The sequence below is a fragment of the Scylla paramamosain genome, chromosome 20 (assembly GCF_035594125.1).
Source record: "Scylla paramamosain isolate STU-SP2022 chromosome 20, ASM3559412v1, whole genome shotgun sequence".
Lineage (NCBI taxonomy): Eukaryota > Metazoa > Arthropoda > Malacostraca > Decapoda > Portunidae > Scylla > Scylla paramamosain.
In genome coordinates, this window is record NC_087170.1 from 4,044,644 (window position 1) to 4,059,226 (window position 14,583).

A 14,583-nucleotide genomic window follows, 5' to 3' on the forward strand; every position below is an offset into this window, starting at 1 on the left:
CGTTATTTTATGGATAAAATAAATATCATGTAAATAATCGACAGGTATATTAAGAAACCGATCACGAATAAAACAACAGATATTGGAATGTTTCAATATCAGCGGTTACTGAGACAGAAAAGTACAACAGGCTTCCAACTGCAGTAGTACTGCAGTTGTGCAGTACACTACACAGTGATTTATTTTAACTGTTGCTGCCATTTAGCCAGACCACTCAAGAATAAGGTTGAGGGGTAGCTGTGGGTCATATGGTCATATCCGATGCATATGTTAAGAAAAGCTCTAGCAAGTAAAAAAAAAAAATAATAATAATAATAATAATAAAATTACTGCTAAGGGTACCAGCTCCCAAAGACTAGTTTGAAAAATTATAAAAGAAATTCTTGAACGAAAGAAAGTTCAGGAGTTTATCATTAAGAGTGATGAAAAGTTTCAGAATGCAGGTTAACCCTTGCATTAGGGAAGTGGGGGCAGGGGGGGAAGGCATACAGATTAGGGTAGCAGTTAGCGTAAAAATAACGATAGGAAGTATCCAGAGAAGCAACATTTCGGCGAAGAGAGAGTCTGAAAACAATTATTTAGAGGAGAGAGGCTGATAAAGAAGAAATACTTCTGATTCCACCCTATTCAAAAGAACAGTATGAGTGGAACGACCATGTGAAGTGAACTCCACGTATAAAGACGGGTAAGGTCCCTGTACATAGCTATGGGAGACGAGATATAAATTTTTCAGTTTAGATTATAAGTAAAGGATGTTCAGTTTAGAAGATGGGAGTAGATGAGCGTCATTGAAAAAGAGGAGTTGGTTATCTGGAAGATTATGTTCAAAGATGGAGGAATTGGATTTTTCTTTGTTCTACCCCAATCAGAAATTTTAGAAAGATCAGAAGTCATGCGTAGTTTCCCTGGAGAATTAAACGTCCAAGAAAAGGATGAAATAAAAGAGGAAAAGATGAAGATGAGATGTTTTTAGCTTGGTGCCAGAAGTTGTGATGGAAGTTGATTTAGAAATATTTTGACTTTTTTTTTTTTTTATTGATAAGGAGTTTTAACTAGATGAAAAACAATATTGGTATGATTTCAGTTAGAAATTTAAAGTACATAAAACTCGGGATGGAAGGCGCAAGTGCCGTTTATGGACCACGAGAACAGGGAGTTTAACCAAGGTTTAGTACAGGAGAAAAAGTAAGTAATGTACGCCTCCATGGCAGACGCCGTCACCTCTATTATGCACTCAGCAGACAGAGACAGATCTCGCACACAAGAAATAGTCATTCCAAGGAAAATTACAGTAATACCTCCTCATATCCTAATTTTTTTTCTTTTTCTTTTTCTTTTTTTTTTTATGTAAAAGGGCATCTGGTCAAAAAAAATATGGGCAAAAAAAATAAAAGCAAACTTATTGCCAGTCCCCATATTGATGTCAGAAAGAATGGTAAAAAAAAAAAACAGGATAAGTGTCTTAAAACCTCCCTCTTGAAAGAGTTCAAGTCGCAGGAAGGAGAAAATACAGAAGCAGGCAGAGTTCCAGAGTTTACCAGAGAAAGGAATGAATGATAGAGAATACTGGTTAACTCTTGCATTAGAGAAGTAGACAGAATAGAGATGAGAGAAAGAGGAAAGTCTTGTGCAGCGAGGCCGCGGGCGGAGGGAAGGCATGCAGTTAGCAAGATCAGAAGGGCAGTTAGAGTGAAAATAGCGGTAGACAGCAAGACAGCAAGAGATGCAGCATACTTTTGATCTCACCCTGTCTAAAATAGCGGTATGAGTGGAACCCCTCCCCTCCCCAAACATGTAAAGCATACTCCATAAATGGACGGATAAGACCCATTTACAGGGAGGGGGGGAGAGTGAGAAGAAACTGGTAGAAAAGTGGTTGACTGTCATTGAAGAAGAGGTGATAGTTATCTGGAAGATTGTGTCGAACGTAGATGGGCATTATCGATAACAATATCGGATTATCGGCTATCCGAGAATATTTTTTTTCCCGCGATATCGATTCATTGGAACATGAACATGTCGAAGTTTTTAACTTTCGAAATCAATTGTAACTATTTTACTTAAGATAGTAATTTTCATTAGCGAAGAGACAGGATAAACATTTTTTTTTTTTTCAAATATTTTTTTTCAAAAATAAAGATAAAAATAAAGATTTGGATTTATCGATTTTTTTTACGTAAAATATCAATATCGTTATCGCTTGTATAGGAATTTTGGACTTATCGATGTATCGGTTATCGGGTGATAAATTTATCGAGTTATCGATTACCGATTACCTCCGATAAGGTTATCCTTATCGATTTATCGATTATCGTGATCTTTTCTTTTTCATTAGCGCGCCCAGCTATGGTGTCGAGTTGATAGATGGAACAATTGAGTTTTTGAGGCAGTGAACGTTTGCTCTGACCCAATCAGAACTTTTAGATAGATCAGAAGTTCTGTGGCTTCCCTGTGTGAACTGTTTACTACCTAAAGGGTTGGACGTCTACGAAAAGACGTGGAAAAGTGCAGAGTGGATAGAACAAGAAGTTTGATTTAGATCATTCATGAATAATAGGAATAATAGGAAGAGAGTGGGTGACAAGACAAAACCCTGAGGAACATCAATTTTAATAGACTTAAGAGGAGAACAGTAACCATCTACCACAGCTGAAATAATATGGTTTGAGAGGAAACTTAAGAAGAAGTTACAGGGAAAAGGGTAGAAGCCGTTGGAAGGTAGTCTGGAAATCAAAGCTTTGTGTCAGAGTCCATCAAAAGCTTTTGATATGTTTAAAGCAACTGCGAAAGTTTCACCAAGATCCCTAAAAAAAGGATGACCAAGACTCAGTACGGGAACCAGAAGATCACTAGTAGAGCGGTCTCGACGGAATCCATACTGGCGATCAGATTAGATTGTGAAGTGATAGATGTTTAAGAACCTTTTTGTTGAGGATAGATTAAAAAGAATTTAGACAGGCAGGAAATTAAGCAATAGGACAGTAGTTTGAAGGATTCGAGCGGTCACCCTTTTCAGGGAGCAGGTTCAATGTAGGCAAATTTCCAGCAGGAAGGAAAAGGTAGATGTTAACAGACAGAATTGGAAGAGTGTGACTAGGCAAAATGTAAGCACGGAGGCAGTTTCGGAGAACAATAGGAGGGAACCAGTGAGGTCCATAAGCCTTCCGAGGGCTGAGACCAGCAAGGGCATGGAAACATCACTGTGAAGGGAAGTAGTCGGAGGGTGGAGAAGAAGGAACAAACCTTGAATCATCCAAGACGGAGTTTTAAGCAAAAGTTTGAGCGAAGAGTTCAGCTTTAGAAATAGATGAGATGGCAGTGGTGCCATCAGGTAGAAATAAAGGAGGGAAAGATGAAGCAGTAAAGTTATTGGAGATGTTTTTTGCTAGAAGTCAGAAGTCACTTTGACACTTTTTATTAATTAATCAAGTTTTTGGCTAGTTGGAGAAGAGACTTGGTTCTATTCCGGACAGAAATATAAAGTGCATGAAATTCAGGTGATGGAAGGCTCAAGTACCTTTTGTCGTCCATCTCTTTATCAAGTATAGCGCGAGAACAGGTTGTGTTAAACAAAGGTTTGGAATTTTAATGACGAGACAGAGAGTGAGGAATGTACGTCTCCCTTATGCGTTCAGCAAACAGAGATGGCTCTCTGACACGGAATTAGCAGAAGTAAAACCAGAGGCACCTCCACTTTGGCGGATCCTGAGGAGAAATTGGAGCGATAAGACAGGATACAGATGTTTGGTTATGCTTGGAAGGGTCCGACAGAGAGGACAGAATGACAGTATAAGCAGAAGGATTAGAAGTTAGGAAAACATCAATAAAGTTTGGCGTATCTTGAAGATAGTGAGGGATACGAGTAGGTACTCGTAGCTACACTAATTGCTGGTTCACTATTGTGATGAGTAGCACCAGAACAAGAAGAAAGAAGATAGTGAGAAGCAGGAAGAAAGAAAGGGAGAGAGCGAGAAGGAGAGAGAAAGACAGAGGGTGCAGGAATTGTTTATGCCCGCTCCTACTCCGTTTTGTGGAAGAATTATATATTAATCACCTACCATCATTCCCCGTAAGTTTTCGTCCACTTCCCTTTGTCCCTCTCCCAGACTTGTGATTCATACATCCTGCAGCAGAAGAGTTGCCCTCAAAAAAAAAAAAAAAGACCACCTTTTTTTTCAGAAATTAGCCTACCTTTTACGGCCAAGAGACAAGTGCGGCGCGGGCTTCCCTCCCCCTCCCCGTCCCTTCCGCATTCTTCTCGCTCTCCCTTTGTTATATGACTTACCCACCACGTAGCAAGAGCGTGGGACAAGGCCGCGTCTCTATTGTCCCTTTGTTCAGTCGGGCCTTGTGGTTCGTAATGAGAGGATGTGGCTAGTTTGCTTGGAGTGACTGAGCGCTGCCACAGATGATCGTGGGATATACATGTATATTGGAGGGCTACACATAGTATTTTCAGTTATACTATTTGCAGCAGTAGGAACCTGTTGTGCTAGGAAGGATAAGCCCCTTTCAAGAGCTTGAGCTTGGCTGGGTGTTGTGCCAGATAAAGCATGGTGGACTGGTCCACTGTCTCTGCCGGAAGTGGCAGTGTAGACTTGTCTCAGTTTGGTGTGCGAACACCCAGTTCCGCAAATAGTTTACATGGCCGTAATATTACAGTCCTGCCCATAGCATTGGTGGATTCTCTCAGACAGAAGGAATGTCTGAGATGAGATTTAAATTGGAGATGAAAAGACTGGAGATGAAGAAGGCTAGAGAAGCTAAGAGGTTAGAGGCAGAGAAGATGATAAGGCTTGACTTGAAAGCTGAAGCTGACGCAAGGAGATTGAAAACTGGGGAGATTATAGAAGCAAAGAGACTTGATTCGGAGAAGACGACAATGTATGATAGGGAAGAAGTTGAGAAGAACAGAATATTTGAGCTAGAGAAGTCTCAAATAGAGGCTAATTCACGTCATGCTTTGTGGACAGGAGGAGTGAGGGAAGATACCGTAGAAAACCAGATGGTGATAAGTTTTAAGTTAACATCATAGTTTGATAAGGTGACAGAATAGTTCACATCTGAGGAGAAGGTTGAGTGTGGTTGGCCTCGGAAGAGATGGGTTGGCTGTGTTGTTAATATGTTGTTGAAGGGCAAGGCGTTAGTAGTCTCTGAGAGGATGTCAGTGGCGTATTTAGATGATTATTAGAAGTTTAAGGCTGAGATCCTGAAAGTCTGTAAGCTGCGGCCAGAAGTCAACAGGCAGCAATTTAGAGGGGCTAAGAGAAAGCCTAGTAACTTGTATCTTGATTGTACACGCTACCTTGAAGAGGCATTTAAAAAGTGGATAGCTAGCGAGCGTGAGTTAAAGGAGTTCATTGTAATTGAGCAGTTTGGTGATGTGGCCGTGGAGGAAATTGTGCCAGTGCTCCGGGAAAAAAAAGTTTAAGACCTGAAAGGAGGTGGCCACGTGGGCAGATTACCACGTGTTGGCTCTCCGACCAGTGTCTCGTTGGTTAAGTGGAACGCCTGGCGGAGTCGGTAATAGCTTGTCTGGAGGCGCGGCAGTCGCTGGTTTGTTGGGAAGTCCAAGTCATAGTTGTGGTGTGGGTAACAAGTCAGGACGAGTAAGTCCTGTTAGTAATAAGTCTCCACCTAGCCCTCGACAGAGACAGAATGTGAGCATGATGCATAGCATTCCCAGATACATTATGCAACCTATGTACCAATACCGTGAAAATACTGGGCACCTCAAATTTAATTGTCCAAAGTTAGTGACAACCACGGCTGTCAAGTCCCCCCAGAAGCCGATGGCGTTGATTGTGTCTCAGAGCCAAGATCAGGAGGGTGAAGAGATCCGGCCCGTGTTTGCTCGTGAAAGTAGAGAGGTAGGAAGTGCTGTCTACTCATGTTACTGATACCTCACCGTCTGGCATGGACTAGTGCCGCCCTTTCTTGCGTTAAGGCACTGTTGAGATTGCTCTGGTTGAGTACCTTGTCACTGTTTTGAGAGATACAGCAGCACAGCAGTCGCTGTGCAGGTATGTTACTGGGAGGCAAGTTTCCTGTGTGGTGCAGGGGAATTGGCGCCATAGAGAGATTCCTGCGGCAGAGACTACTTGGGGGTCGATTGCAATAAGACACGGTCCCTGTTAGAGTAGTGCAGAGTGGGTGTTGATGCCTCTGTGGGGACAGATTGGCCAGAGGTTTGTTGTACTGCTGACAAAGGTTTTGGCTAGCCAGAGTTGGGCACGTCCTTGAGTGATGGTGTCGAGGCTCATTGTACTTCAGCAGAGATACCGCAGAAAGCACATGATTTGTTTGGGGGTTTTACCAAGGGTGGGGGTGGAGTGTCGGGTTTTTAGTAGTTCGTTTGCTGGTTCGCCTCACGGTGCGGAGCCTCTCGGAGGTGGCGCTCAGGCGGAGTCGTTACCTGGTATGGAGGCTATGGGCGTTGGTACAGCCTGGTGTGCTTGGTATGTTAGGGATTACTGCCGAGGGCGGAGAGATTCCTAATTCTGCTGAGGAGGTAGGGGTTTCCTCGCCTATGGAGTGTAACGGAGGTGGAGATCAGGCTGCTTCCCTTCCGGAACTAAACACTATGGGTGTTAGCTCACGTAGTGATACCTAATGGTACAGCTACCACCGTGCCCAACGAGGGTTCTGCCTCAGGAACGCATTGTCCCCTTCTTTGCCAAGGTAGAAGAGGGCAATAGTGCTTTTACTCATGGAAGAACGTTTGGAAGTTGGCGAGCAGGGGAATTCCCCTGAGCTGCGTTGCCGTGTCTCTACAGGACCTTATCAGTTTAACACCTTGGTGGAAAGGACAGGTGACTGTCCTTCATCCTCTCTCTCTCTCTCTCTCTCTCTCTCTCTCTCTCTCTCTCTCTCTCTCTCTCTCTCTCTCTCTCTCTCTCTCTCTCTCTCTCTCTCTCTCTAATTCTCAGTATTGTATGATACTGTGTGAACAATTTATTTGTTCGTGGTAATTGTTCCGCGTAATCTCGATTTGGGGCATAGAAGATTCGTCGCAATTTCGTCTCATTCACATTAGTGCCTTTGGCTGTTCGGCCCTGAAGAACATGCGAGCACTTGGGAGTTGCTTCCACCATGGGAGTGTTTCTCGAGAGGCTGAGCCACCCCTCTCTCTGACCTGACTCACCTGACCCCACCGATAAGCACCCCGGGTACTCGACCTAAATGAAAACACCGCAAAACTATGTTGTCAAATGATGTGATATTTATGTAAAATCCAGACTATTTATTATCTTAAAACCCAAACCATTCGTAGTACTGCATGGTTTGATGAGCTAAATAATTCATACTTAATACTTGAATTTCAATAATAAGTAAAAAAAACTGATATATTTAAGAGAAATTGTGTGATGTGGCAGAGTAGCTCACGGATCTCGGCCAATGCATAAACGTTCTTTCAAGAATAAATAAAGTATAGCCGGAGAGGACAGAAGTTTGCTGCTCAAGTTTGTTATGCCATCCGCAGTTAAAAAGGCATATGTACAGATAGCACGTAGTGGCCCGGTATTTGGCCGTTTTGGAGTCAGGATGACTAGTGAGCATTTGCATCGGTTTTGGTGGTCAGATGTAGCCATGTTTGTTGAGTATTGCCCTTCTTCCCCTGTGTTATGGCTGATGTTGTTTTCCATGATATGGGGATGATAAGAGATATTGCTAGCCTGTAGGAACTGTGAAAGTGCTACAGTTGAGTTGAGTGTTACGGTGCTGCGTCTGGAGGCAGTATTGAGTGAAACTGGCAGTGGTAAGTTGTTGCTTGCCGCTCAGGAGGTACCCACAGTGTTGCTGTGGTTTCGTGTGGCCAAGTCGGTGTTAAGTGTCAGGTGTTGCCCCCAAGTATGTTATGATTGGATGCCATCCTTCTTGAAGCGACAAGGAGTCTGGTTTGCCGAGAATGAGTTGCATGCGGGAGCATTTGCTGGGACCAATGGAACTGGCCCAAATGCATGTTTGCCAGGCTCGAGGTGAGGCCGGAAGTTGTGTTTGGGTGGCCATGTGTGGCAGTTTTGCTTCGCGTGCGGGAATGAGTGTGCTGCGTCCTGGAAAGGAGCAGCCATCAGCTCGTTGTATCGACTCTTGTGTCATCGAATGGTCAACGGGAGGAGTGGAGTGGTGTTGCTGTGCCTGACAATGAAAAACAGGGTTGGTCGTGCCACACCCAGGAAGTACAATTTAACTTACGTAAGAGGGGGCAGGAGGCTGCTCTTACTTTTGCTGTAGAAGTGGCCTTTTTATTTTTTTTATATTTTATTTTTTTATATATATTTATTTTATTCTTTTTTTTTGGGGGGGGGGAGGAGGGTGTGACAAGAAGGCTCTGAGGAGCCAGGAGCGGGCAAGACGGAGTAAAGGTGTGGGCAGCGAAGGTCTGGTGGATTAGGACGTGTGTTCTCCAGTACGGAGAATTGGAGGAGCCAGCGAGTTAGCATTGATTGGTGGCCCAGAAGTTGTCGTTTGGCCAGGAAGTTTGATACCTGGCAGTCCCACGCCGATGTTTTAGATTGCCACGACGTCTGGTGAGCGACGTCTTAAGGTCGCAGGGTTGTCATTGTCATTAGTTTGTGGCCCTTATGATTGTATTATGAAGAAAAGGTACAGAAGAAAATAATGATGTTTTCCATGCCCTCGCTGTCCTAAACCCTCGGAAGGCTTATGGACCTGATTGGGTCCCTCATATTGTTCTCCAAAACTGTGCCTCCATGCTTGCACCTTGCCTAATCAAACTCTTTCAACTCTGTCAACATGTCTTTCAACATCTACCTTTCCTTCTTGCTGGAAGTTTGCCTACATTCTGCCGGTTCCTAAAAAGGGTGACCTTTCTAATCCCTCAAACTACCGTTCTATTGCTTTAATTTTCTGCCTAAGGTTTTTGAATCTATCCTCAACAAGAAGATTCTTAAACATCTATCACTTCACAACCTTCTATCTGATCGCCGCCAGTATGAGTTCCGTCAAGCCCGCTCTACTTGTGATCTTCTGGCTCTCTTTACTGAGTCTTGGTCATACTGTTTTAGAGATTTTGGTGAAATTTTTGCTTTTGCCCTAGACATATCATAAGCTTTTGATAGAGTCTGGCACAAAGCTTTGATTTTCCAAACTACCTTCCTACGGCTTCTATCCTTCTCTCTGTAACTTCAAGTCCAGTTTCCTTTCTGACCGTTCTATTGCTGCTGTGGTAGATGGTCACTGTTCTTCTCTTAAATCTATTAACAGTAGTGTTCCTCAGGGTTCTGTCCTGTCCCTCACTCTCTTCTTTTTTTTTCTTTCATCAATGATCTTCTAAACCAAACTTCTTTTCCTATCCACTCCTACGCTGATGACACCAGAAGGATTCAGAAGGGTCCAACCCTTTAGCAAGTAAACAGTTCATGCAGGGAGGCCACAAAACGCCTGACTTCTGATCTTTCTAAAATTTCTGATTGGGGCAGAGAAAACTTTGTATTGTTGAATGCCTCAAAAACTCAATTCCTTCATCTATCAACTCGACACAACCTTCCAGACAACTATCCCCTCTTCTTCACTGACACTGAACTGTCTCCCGCTTCTACATTGAACATCCTCAGTCTGCCCTTTTCTTATAATCTAAACTGGAAACTTCATACATCATCTCTAGCTAAAACAGCTTCTATGAAGTTAGGTGTTCTGAGGCGTCTCCGCCAGTTTTTCTCACCCCCTCCCCAACTGTTAACTCTGTATAAGGGCCTCATCCGTCCATGTATGGACGTATGCTTTACATGTCTTGAGGATTCCACTCATACCGTTCTTTTAGACAGGGTTGAATCAAAAGCTTTTCGAATTATCAACTCCTCTTATCTAACTGACTGTCTTCAGCCTCTTTCTCATCGCCGAAATGTTGCATCTCTAGCTATCTTCTACCGTTATTTTCATGCTAACTGCTCTTATCCTGCTAACTGCATGCCTCCCGTCCTCCCGCGGCCTCGCTGCACAAGATTTTCTTCTTTCTCACACCCCTATTCTGTCCACCTCTCTAATGCAAGAGTTAACCAGTATTCTCAATCATTCATCCGTTTCTCTGGTAAACTTTGGAACTCCCTGCCTGCTTCTGTATTTCCACCTTCCTATGACTTGAATTCTTCAAGAGGGAGGTTTCAAGACACTTATCCTTTAATTTCGCTTCAGAACCGATTCGGGGACCGGCATCTCAGTTTTTTTTTTTTTTTTATTGGATTTTTGTTGCCCTTGGCTGGTGCCCCTCCAACATAAAAAGAAAAAGGCTGTGTAGCAGAGGGAACAGGAGAGATGAGAGTAAGTGGAGCAGTGAAGCAGGCAGAGGGAAGAGTAAGAGGAGAAAGAAGAGAAAAAAAAAAGCCACAAGAGAATCAGAAGCACCGGTAGCTGCTGGAGGAAAGATGCTATAACCATGACTCCCCCCAGGAGTAATTTCTCACGCCGGTGTCGCAGTAGAGGCAAGCACAGGTCCTGGGGTGAGAGCCAGAAACAGATCTCGTGGGAAGAGTAGGAGGAGAAAAAAAAAGAAAGCAGCCCTGTTTGTGTTCAGAAGGGCTGGGTTGTAGGCCTGTTTCTCTTTGTTGCTGTGATAGTGTCATGGCGTTCTTTTGTAAAGCTGCAATTTGTGTGCTCCCTCAGTATGTTGTGAGTTGCATATTCATTACTCCAGAGTCGTAATCTCATTTCCCATATGCCTAAAATTTTCGTAAATTTATGTAACTTCCAAAGTTTTTCATTTAAAAGAGGAATGTGTTATGAGGAGCACCAGGACAAGAAGAAAGAAAGGATAAGTTTAAGATGAGAAAATAGTGATAAGTAGGAAGAAAGAGGCGGAGAGAGCGAGAGATAAAGACAGAGGGTGCCTGAACTACGACAGTTTATGCCCGCTCTTACTCCGTTAAGATTAAGAATTATGTATTAATCACCTACCATCATTTACCTTTAATTTTCGCTTATTTCCCTCTGCCTCCCCCCCCAGACTTGTGATTCATACATCCTATGGCAGAAGTGTTGCTGTCTTCATAAAATCATCAGATTTGACACAGCAACACTGATAAACCCGTAATGCTTTTTTTTTTTTTTTTTTTTAGAACTTAGCCTCCCTTTTACAGCCAAGAGCGTGTTAGTGAGAAGTGCCGCTCGGGCTGTCTTCCTCCTCCCCTTCCCTTCCCAGTTCTACCCCCTCCGCCCCTTTGTCATATGACTTATCCGCCACACAGCATAGCGCGAGACAAGGCCGCATCTCTCTTTTTTCCCTTTCCTTCAGTCGGGCTTTGTTGTTCATAAGGAGGGGACTCGGTTAGCTTGCTGGAGTGGCAGAGCGCTGGCATGGACGATCGTGGGATATACATGTATATTAGAGGGCTGCACAAAGCATTTTCAGTTGCAGTATTGTCTGCAGTAGGCCCCTGCTGCACTAGGTAGGATAAACAATCCCTGTCAAGAGCTTGGCTGGGTGCTGTGCCAGATAAAGCCTCCTGATTGTTTTATGTTTTGTGGTGAGTCTGGGAGTAGTTCTCTGACCATCTCAGGCCCTGCTGGTTGTTGTGTACTTGTGTCATTAGTGTTTTTGTGCCGTTAAATGCGACTGGTATTCAGAGCTCACTGCTGGAAGCTCTCATACTATTCTCTGTGTCTGTAGCTGTTTGTAGTCCTCCAGGGGACTGCATATAGACTGCTCACGGGCAGGGGGAATATAATGTTTCTGTGTGCGTGGATGGCTTGTCTCTGGTGGAAGGAATATTATAAGTCTCACTTGTGTTTCTATGTCTTAGCTGTGCCTCCCCTAGCACGTGGTTTTGCGATTTATTCTCAGCAAGTTGGGGCTTTATTGGCCTTTGTTATACTTCCTTTTCGGTCAGTGGGTTAAACCGAGTGGCGTTCTCAGAGTTTTGATAGCTGTGAGCGATCAGTTAAGTGCCTGGATTCATCGTGTTTATAATCGCACTAGGCTAGAAGGAGCTAGTCTAGGGAAAGCTGACCCGAGAGTAGTGGTAGCTGTGAAGGAAGCTGAATCCTGATCATAACATCATCAATAAGACGGCATCCCCCTGTGTAATTAATTATTTTGGGTTCCTGTGCACGAACCTTGATCAGGGAGAGGTAAACCTTAAAAATATCCAGGTTTGGGATGGATTGACTATTCAAGGATTTCTCAAAATATGCAGGTTGAGACAGTCCTAGTACTAATTCAGTTTGGGGTATGGAGGAAGATCCAGATTTTCATGTTACAGTGCAAGGAACCTTCTTCCGTGAAGAAGGAACTACAAGCACCTTGGTGCCACCTTGAGCCTGGAAGGGCTCTAGGATTGCAATAAGAGAAGTTCGAGAAGGGACGCGCGGACGTCAGGGAAAGAAAAAGCTCGAAAGAACCTTTTACTGATATTTTCAATTATATAAAGGTTATTATTCACTTCTCCACCCCCACCCACTGCTTACCCAAATAAGGAAAACCGAAGGTGGCGGTCTGGGGCACCTGAAAGCTCACAGGGCAATGAGGAAAATACTGCTGCTGCTGCTACTACTACTACTACTACTACTACTACTACTACTACTACTACTACTACTACTACTACTACTACTACTACTACTACTGCTACTACTACTACTGTTGCTGCTGCTACTACTATTACTGCTGCTGCTCCTGCTCTTGCTGATGCTGCTGCTGCTGCTGCTGCTGCTGCTGTATTTGCCATTACCTGCAGGAATGATGTATTGCCCAAAAGACAGCAGTTGCTTGGCCCTTGCCAACGCATGGCCAACCGATTGACACTGCGGGGTCACACTGAACCACCAATCTTAACCAACCCACCTTCCTCCCCAAACGGGTGGGGATTTGCCCTCCCTCTGATGACAGAGACAGAGCTGCCAAATTAAAAAAGAAACATGAGATGCAAGAGTAGGCAAAGGGTCTTAGAACGCTTACCCATGGGTGACTGTAGAGAGAGTCAGCAAGGTCATTACCGCTATTTTCTAGTGCCCTGTGGCGTCATTGAGTCGCACTGCAGAGTCGCTCGTGTGTAAATAGAAGGCTAAATGTGGTCCCTTGCATCACACTACATGTCTCAGTTTCATTATCGACCCCGATGAGGAAGCTACTATTCCTGTTCTGCGACGTCGCCATCAACAGCGTCAGCAACGACGATCATCCTATGACTTTAGTGATTGTTGCTGTACTCATTGCTTCTTGTGTCCCGCTTCGCTGATCGTCCTTCTTTTTCTATTATGAAACGATCTATGATCTATATCAAGAGATGTCATGGTAGAGTTCCGTACAGAACAATGTGAGGTGAAAGGAATGACAGATAAAGAGAGACATGCCACTTCCTGTAGCGCGGCACCACTGGAATTGACTAGTGTGAAAGGGCTCCAAGCCACATGGTCATGTCACTTGTGGTGGCGATCCACGTCTGCTTGCCACAGCCACACACAACAGTCGCTCGTGTGAAAGGGTTCGCTTCAAAACCATTAAACTCTATGGAGAGTCGTATCTCCGCGTATGTAATCATCTTAACGACCAAAAGTGGGCGGAGTCAGCGGCCCGATCGGAATCTGCCGCCACCAGGTTCCTCGCTTCCGTTTCAGTTCAGGCGCCCGGAAGTCTAAATGTGCATCGACATTGTCATACAATCTACTTCAGTTCTGAAGCAACATTCATAGTAGTTGTGAGCCGATTTCACTGAAATTTATAAAGAACAACCCTGTCTATAGAAAGTGAAAAGTAAAGATTTCAGCGACAAAAGTAAAAAGAATGCAGCATATGACATAAAAGACAACAAGAAAAGAATGCAACGGGGAATCCACACTGTGTTGATAAAAGAAATAACCTCAGTAGTTGCTTCCGGGAAAGAACTTCAGAAAATTGCAAAATACATGAAGTCAAGGTCAAGTTTCAAGCAATCATGAAATAATTTATTTTCTTTAGCTACTCTTTGACCCATGTTTATTTTCGTTGTTTGGGTTTATCTAGTTCTGCTTCGATATATGCAATAGCATATATCACAATCTATATCCTCATCACTGAACAGAGAGACCATGTCCATACCCTGTCGCGTCTCGGGAGATGTGAAATAAAATTGAACGTTTATAGGCAACACTCAAGTCGGAGTTAGAACGAAACTGGAACGGAACCTAATCTGCAGTCGTAACGTCTATGGAACCTTTTAATAAGTGCCCTTACTGATAGACTTAGATAGATTAAGATTCAGATAGATTTAGATAGATTAAAGAAAACAGGCAGAGGGAAGGATATGAAAGTGACGTCAACGCAAGGCTCCATCTACTAGTAATGAAAAGGTAGCGCTTTCTCTATGGAACCCTAGCCTACGGTACAGTGGGAGGTGAGCCGCCGAAGGAAGTGACACCGCCGGCCACGCTTTAAGGGCCGGTTTACACTACACCGTTTTTACAGATTCCATTTCTATACTCCGTCAAACAGTGACGTCACCACCGTTTCCGTTCGAGCGACTGTAGTGGAAACCTGGCTCCGTTTCTGCCTCAGCTTGAACAGATGCCGTCAAGCGGAAGAGATGAACCGAATGTTGCACGTACTGATATTTTCAATGCTCTAGGTTTGATACATAGGTACATGATAAAACG

The 14,583-nt window shown here is 43.8% G+C and overlaps 1 protein-coding gene across 5 annotated transcripts in view; it reads left to right on the forward strand.

Annotated features, from left to right (window-relative positions):
- LOC135110177 (very low-density lipoprotein receptor-like) overlaps nucleotides 1-14,583 on the forward strand; it is a 53,796-nt gene that overhangs the window by 17,565 nt on the left and 21,648 nt on the right. The gene's annotated exons all lie outside the window — the stretch shown is intronic.